Source organism: Pan troglodytes, chromosome 9 (assembly GCF_028858775.2).
Source record: "Pan troglodytes isolate AG18354 chromosome 9, NHGRI_mPanTro3-v2.0_pri, whole genome shotgun sequence".
In the NCBI taxonomy this organism is placed as follows: domain Eukaryota; kingdom Metazoa; phylum Chordata; class Mammalia; order Primates; family Hominidae; genus Pan; species Pan troglodytes.
The window spans coordinates 29,191,312-29,205,257 of NC_072407.2; the positions used below are offsets into that span (position 1 = coordinate 29,191,312).

The 13,946-nt window shown below is 34.6% G+C and overlaps 1 pseudogene; it reads right to left on the reverse strand.

Moving 5' to 3' along the window:
- Positions 1 to 3,410: 3,410 nt before the first annotated feature.
- On the reverse strand, positions 3,411 to 12,280 carry LOC100613089 (N-acylneuraminate-9-phosphatase-like; annotated as a pseudogene).
- Positions 12,281 to 13,946: the final 1,666 nt, after the last annotated feature.

Sequence of the window (13,946 nt, forward strand, 5' to 3'; positions counted from 1 at the left end):
CCTAAAGCTTAATTCCTTGCTTCAATTTATCATGATTTGTATGTAGTTGAAAGGAAGCCAGTTAATGTACTTTCTCTTTTTGCTCTTATTAATTAGCAGACATGCTGAAAACTTCTGTCAGAATTAAAATCTTTCTTAGATTATTTTTCTCCTTTTAACTTTCTGGAAATAATGGTAGAGATTTTTTCTTTGAAGTTAACTGGAATTGTCAACTTTTATACTAGCACCAACAGTCAAAAATTACACTATAGAAATAAAATCTTTTCCATTAAGTATTATTAAACTTAATGGCTTCAAATAAGTATTATTTGAAGCCTTAGTACTGAGAAAGAAAAAATAATTGGTTGTTATGTCTACTCTCTGTCAGGTTTAGAAAACTATTTTAAGTGTTTGTTTTTTATTCCTTGATGTTCCTTCTATAAAGGTAAAATAAACAACTAAAATCAATCATATTGAGGAAAGAACAAACATTAATTTTCTTGAGGGAACTCAAATATGTAATTATGATCAAACTAAATAATGTTTAAAATTTTTCCATGTTTAAAGGGAGATATTGTGCCCAGAAATTTTTTCCTGAAGATTTATGCAAGTCAGCTGCCATCTATAGCCAAGCGTTTGAAGCTTTAATTGGTCCTTATTATAGTTGGATCATAAAAGTAAAAAATAAAAATCTCAGTGAAAGACATTGGGTGTTAAAAAAATTTTTAACCTTTCAGCTGTCACATGCAATTTTCTGTAATCCATATGAAAATTCAGCATGTCTCTGATGCAAATATGTTGGTAAATGGTTTCACTTCCAACAATATTAAGGAATTTAATAGGGACTAATGGAAAATAAAAGAATACTGCTACATGACTAGGAAGAGGTTTATATTAACCTTTTTTGGGAGTCATAAACCTCAATATAAAAGGCAGAAATTATGTAGGATGTGTGCTAATACATACTGAGATGGAGATTTCCTCCTCTTTAAACAAGATAATTCATTTTCACTGGCTGACTCGTTAAAAGCTACTCTTTTTCTATTTTCATTTTAAAATCAGGGTGAGAAGGAAGAGAGATAATCCTTAATCATACAGGAGCTTTATTTATAGCATGCTCAGATGCTATTAGACAATATTAGACCTACATTAGACAATACAGTATCAGGGCTGAAAGAAAATTTATATTTCTTAATTCAAGATACAAATAAGTATATTGAATAGCTCTACAAACTTGCTATTCTAACTTTGGACAATGAACCAGCAGCATGGACATCATCTAGGAGCTTGTTAAAAGTGTAAAATTGGCCGAGCATGGTGGCACACACCTGTAATCCTAGCACTTTGGGAGGCCGAGATGGGTAAATCACTTGAGGTCAGGAGTTCAAAACCAGCCTGGCTAACATGGTGAAACCCCGTCTCTACTAAAAATACAAATAAATAAATAAATAAATAAATAAATAACCAGACTTAGTGGCATGCACCTGTAATCCCAGCTGCTCAGGAGGCTGAGGCAGGAGAATCGCTTGAACCCAGCAGGCAGAGGTTGCAGTGAGGCGAGATCTTGCCACTGCACTCCAGCCTGTGCAACAGAGCAAGATCCATCTCAAAAAAAAAAAAAAAAAGTAAAATGATACAACCTACTCTCACATAAGTTTTCAGAATCTTCATTTAAACAAGATCTTCAGGTGATGCATGTTCACATTGGAGTCTGAAAATTCTGTCCTAACAACATCTCCCCTAAATGCTAATCCAGGTCCAACATCTTCAGTTTCTGGGTAATTAATGAGGGTAACCTACCTTATATTGGGTAACTTCAATATTTATGATCTTCCTCATAAGAAGCGAAAAATCTTCTTCTTACATCCAATTAGACCAAATTCTTGTCCTAGGGCCAATCAAGGTGAGTTTTATTCCTTTTTCAGAATAGTCTATTACATACTTCAAAACTTGTTCTACATTCTTACTCTTCTCTTCCTCCAATTCCTTTAGTCAGTCCTCAATTTATAAAGTAATTATTCTCCTACGTTGGATGTTCTATCTGAACTCCATCCTGATGATTGGGAATCAGGTGTAATTTCTCAATTTCTCAATTTGAAACGCAGTATTCCAGTAATGAAAGCAGAATTGAGTGGCATTGCTGTCTCTCACATTCTGCACACAATTTCTCTATTAATTCTGCCTAAAGATTGCATTTACCGTACTTGAGAGAGTGGGGACATAACATGAAGTGGGGGACTCATACTGAGTCTGTGATTGTCCGAGCCATGTTTCTATTTTTTCCTCTTTTTACTCAATGTATGTATGTCAAATCAATTCTTGGATGCCCAAAATATAACTCTAAAAAGTTGAACATGCATTGCTACACACATGTTTTTCATATCTGAAGCAATTTCCCTATAAACTTACCATATTAGAGAATTTAATCTCAATTTAAATAATAATTTTTATGTTATATATTATTTATTTGATATAATGTCTTTTGAGAATAGATGGAATTCTCCACTATCATCACGCACATCTAAGGTATTAAGATTCTGGGCCGGGCGCGGTGGCTCAAGCCTGTAATCCCAGCACTTTGGAAGGCCGAGGCTGGTGGATCACCTGAGGCCAGGAATTCAAGACCAACCTGGCCAACATGGTGAAACCCCATCTTTACAAAAAGTACAAAAATTATTAGCCGGGCATCATGGGGACTGCCTGCAATCCCAGTTACTCAGGAGGTTGAGGCGAGAGAATCACTTGAACCTGGGAGGCGGAGGTTGCAGTGAGCTGAGATGGTGCCACAGCACTCCAGCCTGGGTGACAAAGCAAGAGTCCATTTCAAAAAAAAAAAAAAAAAAAGATTCTGATTCACTTTCTTAGGTCATTGTGTATATGTGTATGTTTGTTGGATATAAATTTGCTTTTTAAAGGCAAAAAATATGGTTTCTGTTTTTAAAATATGCAAAATAATTTCACCATGAAATTTCTTGATTGGCATGTGACTTAGTATTTATTTCTTGTTAACCAGATTCAGTTGCTCTGATAAATCTTTGTGTTTTAGAAAAATTTATTTTTAATAAATATCTATTTTTAAGCCAGAAGATAAACCTTACATTTGTGCATCCATGTGTAAGCGATCCTGCTTGGTATCATGGAGGCAAGATACTAAAAGATTAATAAAATAATTTGTAAAAACTCCATTCACAGACTAACAAATAATATATTTCTTCAAATTTTCTGGAATATACTACTGACTTGTATTAATGTAATCTGAATTTTCAGATATAAATACCAGTCAATGGTTGGTTGTTACAACTTAAAAGCAATCAGGTTGGGAAAACCTTCAAAATATTGGTCACTAAATCATAAATAAAATTTTTCTTAGAATTGGACCGTGGTAAGTGGAGTGCCTTAACTTTTCTTAGTTCAAACTCTGCAAATTGACTCTAACGTTCATAATCATGCCCTTTTATGTGCTTTAAGCGGAGATACTGTTGGTCTATACTTTGTAAGAGAGCAGGTAACTCTAGCACAGAAGAAACTATATAACATGGAACTGGGTGGGAATTCAGTGGTACTATTCCATTTTTATCAATTCAGACTGTTGCTTTCAGTCCTGCTTTCAATCTCCAGGTTGTACTCCGAGAGGATTGCAGCAGTAATAAAACATGGATGGTGCTGGCTTCTCCTCTCTCTCTGCTCTCCACCTACAACAGCGTCGAAATAGGACTGACAGCCACAAGCCTCAGTCTTCTCCCTCTGGATCTGTCTGTCCCCATTCATTAATAGAAGTAGGCGGACCTCCTTTCAAAGTTCAGTGAACATGACTTTGACATCTTCTGCTAGTGTCATGTGCTGTTATTGTGTAGATTTCCAAAGGAAGTAGCATTCTTCAGCCAATTTTCTACTGGCTGCACCACCTTTTGTTTCCTGGATTGCTTTTTCCCAATGTGAAGTCCTTAGATCAGTAATGCATGTATTGTAAGGATGAACCATTCCTTGCTGAGTTTAACTTGAACTTTCTCATAGATGATGTTAGCCTCTTCCTTTTAATAGTATTTTGATTGTAGGAGCTTTATCATCTTCCGCACGCCTCTCTGGCTCGCCCAGGTGGTATCGATGGGCGTGTTGTCCAGGTCAGAGTAAAGGGCCTGCACGCGGCTCAGCCCCCAACACCATATGCAGCAGGCTGGTGACCCCTGAATTTACTTAAAACAAACAAACGAACAAACAACTTTGCATTCCAATCACCTCACTTATTTAATTGAGATATAAAGCATTATAAAGGCCTAAAACACTACATGAGCTGACCTCATTACCTTTTAACTTTATCTTCTATTTTTCTAACTTTCCCTCAAATCCTCCTTACTCAAAAGGTGTCTTATAAATAATGGCTGCCCTGACCACCCAGATGCTTACCAACTCGATTTTCTTCTTATTTATTTATTTATTCAAATCTCTTAACTTCATCTAAATACTAAACTTTATTTACTTTCTTCATTTATTTCATGCCCCCCACCACCACCCCCATACCGTCAAATGCATGCTAGTGTGTTTTTTTCACATATTATTCCCATAATTTAGACTGCTGCATGGCACTGTACAGGCAGTCAAAAATGTTTGCCGGCTGAATGAATGTGTAACCTGTTTTGTCTTTAAACCCATCTGAGCTCATTTATAGACTGAGAAAAAACAGCACTTACTGTTTTTGTTTGCTCATTTATAGATTGAGAAAAACAACACTTACTTTATAGGATGTTTGTATGTGTGAAGTTCCCAATCCCAGGTAAACCCTGACTATAGCTGCTTATATGACTTAGAACACATTTTTCTTCAGTCCACAATTCCCAATGGAACAAATTTTTGAAGATTATTAAACAAAGCTCGTAATCTCTTTTTTCTTATTTCTTTTTAATAGTACCATTGCCAATAGTTATAACAATTGTTAGAGTTGTTCTAACTTATATAAATAATTTGTTAAATTTTGTCTTCTTTCTCTGTTTACTAGAAGTCATATTTGAATTGATTGTTTTTGCTCATATGTTAATGATTAGAAGGTGATGAGAAATAGTGCTAGCTCTTACCTGGAGGACTAATGAGCCTTGGAAAAATCTGCAGACATGAATGTAACAGCTTTTGACACGACTTCTGCTCACTAGCTTTCCCTATAGAGTCAATGGTATTTATCTGAACAGATTGCCTGTCATGTGCTAAAACAAACCAAAAGAAGAAAAAGTGGGGGCAGATAGTTAATTTATACGGGAATGTAGATCTAGAAACTACATTAGAGAGAAGGAAAAAAAACTTTTCTCGGGTGTCTTGCATTTAAACAATCCCCTGTGTATCATGCAAAATTGATGGCTGTGTGCATTTTTTCTCTGCTAACTCCAGACTAAAATGACAGCCAATGAAAGTGAACCCCTCCCTTAGAAATTGCTAGAGGTTATACCCATCTAGAATGTTCAATACTTATTATTTTAGTAATACTGCCAGTGTTCATCTCCAGGGCACCAATGTTATCTCAGAAAATTTAGTAAAAAGTGAACACGTATAAGAAAAAATTTTGGTACAATAATCCATCCAAAAAGTAGATAGATATTAATAACAGGTTTATAAATAAGTACAGATATATTTATTTATAAACCTGTTATTAACAGGAGTAAAGGAATGAAGGAAGGAAGGAAAGAAAGAAAAAGGGAGGGAGGGAGCAAGAAGTTGGGAGGGAAGGAAGGGAGGGAAAGAAGAAAGGAGGGAAGGAAGAAAGGAGGAAAAAAGGAAAAGAAGGAAGGAAGGAGGGAGGGAGGGAGGTGAGGGAGGGAAGGAAGAAAGGGAAAAAGAAAGCAGGAAAAGAAGGAAGGAAGGAGGGAGAGGGATAGAGGGGAGGGAGGGAAGGAGGGAAGGGCATGACGAGAAGGGAAAGGAGGGAGGGAGGAGACTGTTAAAGCAAAACATATAACCATTGTATTCATTACTTGCAATGGGGATGTCTGAAAATTCATTTGTGTGAATGTATTTATATTTATAAAGGTGTTTTGTGTATTTGGGAGCTTCCAAGCACAAGAAACAAGAGTTAACCACTGCAGTGTCAAACTTCTCTTTACATAGTAAGCCAAAATTGTTGATAACATTTTCTTTGTTTCTGATCAAAATACAGTATATTTTTTATTGTGTTAGAGATTTTCATATTTTCGCATCTATGCCAGATATTCAGAATATTTATCTTACCCATCACTGAATTATCAAAAGAAGAAAAAAATATTATTAGTATCATGGCTAATGAGGATAAGTGTGGTAGTGGGAGAGAAGATCGAAAGGAGGTAACTCAAAGGTGATGAAAATTTGTAAATTTAAAGGTCATTGTCAGATACTAGTTTTACTTGAGCAAATATTCCTGCCAATTATTGCATTTTCATCCGTATTGAGAAATAGCTTTCTGTCTTTTCTTGACAGAAATTTTGTTTTTTTTTCTATTTTCTTTTTTCATTTTTAAACAGATGGACAGTTTATTTGCAGATTCTTCTTTGTTAGATGGTATAGTAAAACAAAATTGATAGACCTGGTCATTTTGTTTCTGTCCTATATTTCTTTTAGGGAGGTCTATTTTTTGTCATTGTGATACATATACAAAATTTAAACCTGGCACCAATCTGTTGTGTATTGACAGGGAGTGAATAACTCAGGGACAAGCAGCATCAGCATCAAGAAATTTGCTAGAAAGTCAAGTTACCAGCATCCCTTCAGATGTAAAGAATCACACTCTTTGTGAATGAGGTCATCCAATATCTTCCAGACAATCCTTAGGCATAGTGATATTTGAAAATCACTCCTCTAAACAGAGAATCTCAGACTTCTATATCTATGGAAAACACCTGGGGTTCTAAGAAGAAATCAACAGTTGTGGGCATAAATCCTAAAGCACTGAATTTACTAATAGTGCCCAGCAATCTGCATTACTTCTATGTTACTCTAAAGTTTGAAAACTAAGCTGAAGTTGCTCAAGATTAATCTTTAGTTATAGCAGCTATTTGCACTGGAGCTTCTCTAAAGTCCTGCATCTTTATTTCCATAAGTTGATCCTTATCAGAGTAAAACACAAGCAAACTAACAAGCAAACAATGCTATTACCTTACAGAAGAATGTTCAACAACTTCACAGTGGCATGCTCCTCCTATCACAGTCTGTTCCCAGCTTACCTGACTAACCTCATCTTCAGCCACTTCTTGCACCCTGGGTGTATTCTCACCACTGTGTTATGAGCTTTCTTCACCTTCATATATTTATGTTTCTTTTGCACAGAATTGCCTTCTTCCCTAATCTTCGTGTTAAATATCTGTGTACTACTCAAATGTCATCTTTCTTTTTCAAATAATTCCGTGAATATTTCTTTTATGGAAGAAATGATTATTTATTCTGAGATCACTTTGTATATATTTCAGAAACTATATGGATAAATATTTCATATTGTGTTGTAAGTAATTTTGCATATCACATGTGTTTGGAAACACTAAGAAAACTCCATTAGACTGTGTTGGTAGGAACTTTTTGAGGACCGGGTACATATCTCACTTATCATTCTGACTACCTCTTATAACCCCTGTTACACATTAGGGTCACAATAAATACTTTTCCAAATGTTTTGTTCAACTTTGTTTCAACAGAAAAAGTGAAATCACATATATAGAAAACATTTGAAAAGTTGAAGATTCTGAGGTGAGGTTCAACCTCAATTTGTCAACTAAGGGACTTTGAATGATTTCTAAGCCTCTCTGGACTTCATATCACTCATCTGTTAAAAAAAAAAAAAGACCAGAATACAGTAAGTTTCCATCATTCAAAAATATAAAAATAAGTTTTCTTCTTTAAAGGTAATCTTACGTGAACCTTACTTGAAATTCTATCACATAATATAATAAAAGCTAAACTCTTCCAGTTGAAGAGGGAGCTTGAGGAGGACAAAACCTTCCAGGGAAAATGAAAGGATATGTACCCGAAACTAATATATGTATGATTATTTCTGTACATATTATGAGAGGCAAAACTCTAGTATGTGTTATAAAATCAGGATTAAGCATCGTATTTCTACCATGTATATCTTATATTAACATAACATTTTTAGTTTATAATATGTCACTAACATTTTAATATTTAGAAAGTTGGGAGGAGACTGATTTGCAGGAAAACTCAATCTCCCACGTGGAATGGCCTTGCAGCAATTAAATTCTTTCTTTACTGCAAGACCATGGTCTCAGTGAATTGGCTTTGCCTGTGCAATGGGAAAGAAGAACCCATTGCGTAATTACAAATTGGAAGTCTCATCTGGAATTTGCCCTTTCAGGTGCCTACCCACAGTTTGTCAGCCTCCCACTGGTAGAACAGACCTGGAGGTTAACTCTGATGGCCACTTATTATTTTTGAGGGCCTCTTCTGGCACCATCTCTGTTGGTGAGGTGCTGTTGACCCATAGTGCCTGGGCCTAATTGCAATGGAGAAATTTTTTTTAAAATAATGTTCATCTTAACAGATGCAAGGCGATATTTCATTGCAGTTTTGATTTGCATTTTGCTAATGATTAGTGTTTCAAGAATATTTTATATACATGTTGGCAATTTGTATGTCTTATTTTAGAGAAATATTTCTTCAAGTTCTTTTTTAAATCAGGCAGGTTTTTCATTAAAGTCTTTAATTCATTTTGAGTTTATTTTTGTGCATGGTATAAGATATAGGTCTAATTATATTCCTTTGCATGTGAATATCTAGTTATCCCAACATTATTTGTCGAAGAAACTATCTATTACCTATTGTGTAACCTTGGTACCCATGTTGAATATTATTTGACCAACCCTTTCCTTTCCCAGGAAGAAGTTAGGAGTTGGGGGTTATCTCCTACTTGTTTCATGCTGAGCCAGGGAGAAGGACTATGGAAAGTGAGCGCTCCACACTGTGGCCTCTGTTCTCAGTGGCCATCAACCTGGTACCCTTACTGTTAATGCTTAGATTCAGGCAAGACAAAAATCATTTTATTGGGAAATGCTTCAAAAAGTCTTAATGTTGGAAATACATGTTAGGCTTCTCTTTTCCTTCCTGGGAAAAAGGCATGGGCTAGGAATTTTCCTCTAATTGCGATACACTTAGTTGGAGGGAGGGACTATGATAAGTGATTATCACAAATTTTTTACAGGCTTTGATGTTGCTAATTTTTTTGTTTGTTTGCTTGTTTTTTGAGACAGGGTCTCACTTTGTCATTCAGTCTGGAATGCAGTGGTGTGATCTCGGCTGCCTGTAGCCTGGACATCCCCAAGCTCAGGTGATCCTCCCACCTCAGCCTCCCAAGTAGCTGGAACTGCAGGCACACACCACCATGCTCAGCTATTTTTTTTTTTTTTTTTTTGCTTTTTTTTTCTTTGTAGAGATGGGTTTTTGCCATGTTTTCCAGGCTGATCTTGAACTCCTGGGCTAAAGCAATCTGCCTGCCTTGGTCTCCCAAAGTGCTAGACTTACAGGCATGAGCCACCACGCCCAGCCTGATGTTGCTGATTTTACGTTCACCTGAGGTACATAAGCTTCTTAACTGGTTTCTGGATTTTGTATAAAGAAAATTGGTCCTTGTATTAATGTTGAGTTTGTGTCTCTATTGGGAGTGGAGGGTATCAGGCATCTTGTTCTGTCATCTTACTGGTGTCATTTTTATAATAGAAACACTTATTCAACTTCACTCCACATTAGTATTCATTTAAATATTAATTATTTTAGTTAATTAGTTCTTTATATATATAAAGCTAATTACCTAGTGATTATGGTCACTGAGCCACTAATGCTAGCAGGGCTACTCTATCCCTGCACTTTTGCACCAATGGACTAGTTTGGTTGTTTTCAAAAATGCGTATGCTACTTGTGTTTTTTATTGTAATTATGTAATTAATTTAAATATAATATTTTTGTGAAAATTTTATTGTGAAAAGAAAATTCTACTATAATACGAAAAAATAAGATGCTAAAATAATTTTGTTCAGTTGTAAAAAAGACAATTTTATAATTTTAAAATCATGAAAGTATACATTTATTTCTGTAGAAATATGACTATTTTGTTTTATTATTTGACTTATTATTTTACTTGATTTTGTATAGATTCTGTGTAGTTTTTGTACAAATCCATAATATGTATACATATTTATAGCATACATGTAATATTTTGATACAATTATACACTGTGCAATTATCAAATTGGGGTATTTATAATATTCATCATCTTAAATATTTACTGTTTGTGTTTGGATCATTTTAAGTCTTCTAGCTATTTTGAAATATAAAATAAATCACTGTGAACTATATTCACCATAATCGGTTATCAAACACTAGAACTTATTTCTTCCTTCTAACTGTATGTTTGTACCCATTAACCAGCTTCTCTCCATGCCTATCCCATCCCAAATCCTTTAAACCCTCAAACAACCACCATTCTGCTTTCTACCCCCATGATGTCAACATTTTTGTCTGACACATATGAGTGAGAACATGCAACATTTTTCTATCTGTGCCTGGCTTATTTCGCTTACCATGACTTCCAGTTTCATTCATGTTTCTACAAATGATAGAATTATATTATTTTGGTCTAAATAGTATTTTATCGTGTATATAGACCACAGTTTAAAAAATCCGTATATTCATTGATGAACATTTAGTTTGATTCCATATCTTGGCTATTGAGACTAGTGCTATAATAAATATGGGGGAGCAGATATCCCTCTGATAAACTGGTTTTCTCTCCTTTAGATAAATGCCTAGTAGTAGGATTGCTGGATCATATAGTAGTTCTATCTTTAGTTCTCTGAGAAACCTTCATACTATTTTTCATAATGGCTGTACTAATTTACATTCTCACTGACAGTGTATAAGAGTTTCCTTTTTGCCACATCCTTACCAACATTTATTATTGTTTGTCTTTGTGATAATAGCCATTCTAACTGGGATAAGAGATAACTCACTGTAGTTTTGAGTTGCATTTCCCTGATGATTAGTAATGTTGTGCTTTTCTGTTGTACAGGCAGATTTTTTCTTAATATGTTAAATTATTCATTCATTTAAGAACTCAAAGGTATATTTATTGTGATATAAAATATCAATTAGTACACTTACTTGAAATATCTTTTGTCTAAATCAAACCAAATAAGTGTAAAATAAATGTACCTGTGTGTATTAAAAGTTAAAATGTTATATATCTATAGATACATATATCTTCTGTAGATCACTAAAATATATCCCTATGTATCTATATATAAAATAGATAACTGTGTCTATGTTTATTTATCTATGTTTTGAAATGATTCTCTACGATAAATGACTTTTCCTATCAACTGCCCTACTACTTGTCCTGGTGACATTTAATAAAATCCTCTGTGGTATATTAAATGAGGGGCATCTTTAAACCACTAAGTGTTAATCATCAAACCAAAGAAATGTAACTCACTGTCATCCATCATACAACAAAATCAGGGGAGAAAAAAATAGATATCACTTGATTTAGATAATAATAACTCATTTTTAAGGAAGTCACATAAATTAGATAAATTGGTATACATAGCCACATGTAATGTTAGTAAAATTTAAAATGTTATATCCAGAGTGATATCAATTTGGCTAACAGTCTAGTAGAATGTTTTGCATTTTTTAGAGGATGTCTGGGTTTGCAAAATGTTTTAGGAATGATTCACTGTAGATGCAAAGAGAGCAATGTCTATTCAAGAAATAAAGATAGCAATTAATTTTATCAGTTTTCTGAAGAACAGAAAAATAATATATAAGCAGTTCTTATTCTCTTATTTTTTAAATTTCAAATTTTTGTGGGTTCATAGTAGGTATATAGATTTGTGGGATACCTGAGATATTTTGAAATAAACATGGAATGTCAAATAATCACATCATGAAGAACTGGGTATCCATTCCCTCAAGTATTTATTCTTTCTGTTACAAACAATCCAATTAAACTCTTTTAGTTATCACTTTTTATTCTTCAACTTTTATTTTAAGTTCCAGGGTACATGTGCAGGATGTACAGGTTTGTTCCATACGTAAACGTGTGCTATCGTGATTTGCTGCACAGATCAACCCATCACCTCAGTATGAAGCCCAGCATGCATTAGCTGTTGTACCTGATGCTCTCTCTACCCCAACCCTCCCCAGCAGGACCCAATGTGTGTTGTTACCCACAGCTGTGGCCATATCTTCTCACTGCTCAGTTTGCACTTACATGTGACTGAATGCATTGTTTGGTGTTCTGCTCCTGCATTAGTTTGCTGAGGATATTGGCGTCCAGCTCCATTCACGTCACTGCAAAAAAAAAAAAAAAAACAAAAAACAAACAAACAAAAAACACGATCTTATTGCTTTTCACGACTGCATAGTATTTCATGAGTATATATGTCACATTTTCTTTATCATTGATGGGCATTCTATCATTGACGATAATTTGCATTGATTCCACGTCTTTGCTATTGTGAATGGTGCTACAATGAGCATATGTGTGCATGTATTTTTATAATAGAATGATTTATAATCCTTTGAGTATATACCAAGTAGCGAGATTCCTGGGCCAAATGGTATTTCTGCTTCTAGATATTTGAAGAATTGCCATACTATCTTCCACAATGGTTGAACTGATTTACATTCCCACCAACAGTGTAAAAATGTTCCTTTTCTTCACAACCTCCCCAGCATCAGTTGTTTCCTGACTTTATAATAATTGCCATTCTGACTGGCATGATATGATATCTCACTGTAGTTTTTATTTGCATTTCTGTAATGATCAGTGCGTTGAACTTGTTTTCATATATTTATTGGCTGCATGAGTGTCTTCTTTTGAGAAGTTTCTGTTCATGTTTTTAGCCCACTATTTATTGGGGTTGTTTTTTCTTGTAAATTTGTTTAAGTTCCTTGTACACTCTAAATATTAGACCTTTGTCAGATGGATAGATTGCAAAAATTTTCTCCCAGTAGATTGTCTGTTGGCTCTGATGATAGTTTCTTTTGCTGTGCAAAAGCTCTTTAGTTTAATTGGATTCCATTTGTCAATTTTTGCTTTTGTTGCAATTGCTTTCGGTGAGTTCATTATAAAATCTTTGCCCGTGCCTATGTCCTGAATGATGTTGTACAGCACAATTTTAGTTATTTTGTAGTCACTGTTGTGCAATCAAGTAGTATGTCTTAGTCATTCTATTTTTTTGTATCCATTAACCATTCTCACCTCCCCCAAATCCCCCTACTACACTTCCCAGCCTCTGATAACCATTCTTCTACTCTCTATTCCCATGAGTTCAATTATTTTGATATTTAGATCCCACAAATAAGTAAGAGCATGTGATGTTTGTCTTTCTGTGCCTGGCTTATTTCACTTAACATAATGATCTCCAGTTCCATGAATGTTGTTTCAAATAACAGCATCTCATTGTTTTTTTTTAATCTGAATAGTATTCCCTTGTGTATATGTACCACAATTTTTTTTATTCATTTATCTGTTTATGGACACTTACATTGCTTCCAAATCTCAGCTATTGTAAACAGTGCTGCAAAAAGTAGGAGAGTACAGATATTTTTTTCACTATACTGATTTCCTTTCTTTTGTGTATATACCCTGCTGTGGAATTGCTGGATCATATGGTAGCTATATTTTTAGTTTTTAGAGGGACTACCAGACTGTTCTCCATAGTGTTTGTACTAATTAACCTTCCCCCCAACAGGGCATGAGGGTTCTATTTTGCTTGTCTTTTGGATATAAGCCATTTTAACTGGGATGTGTTGGTATCTCATTATAGTTTTGATTTGCCTGATTTATGTGATGATCAGTGATGTTGGGTACCTTTTGATATGCCTTTTTGCCATTTGTATGTCTTCTTTTGAGAAATGTCTATTCAAATCTTTAGTCCATTTTAATCGGATTATTAATTTTTTTCTTATACAGTGGTTTAAGATCCTTATATATTCTGGTTATT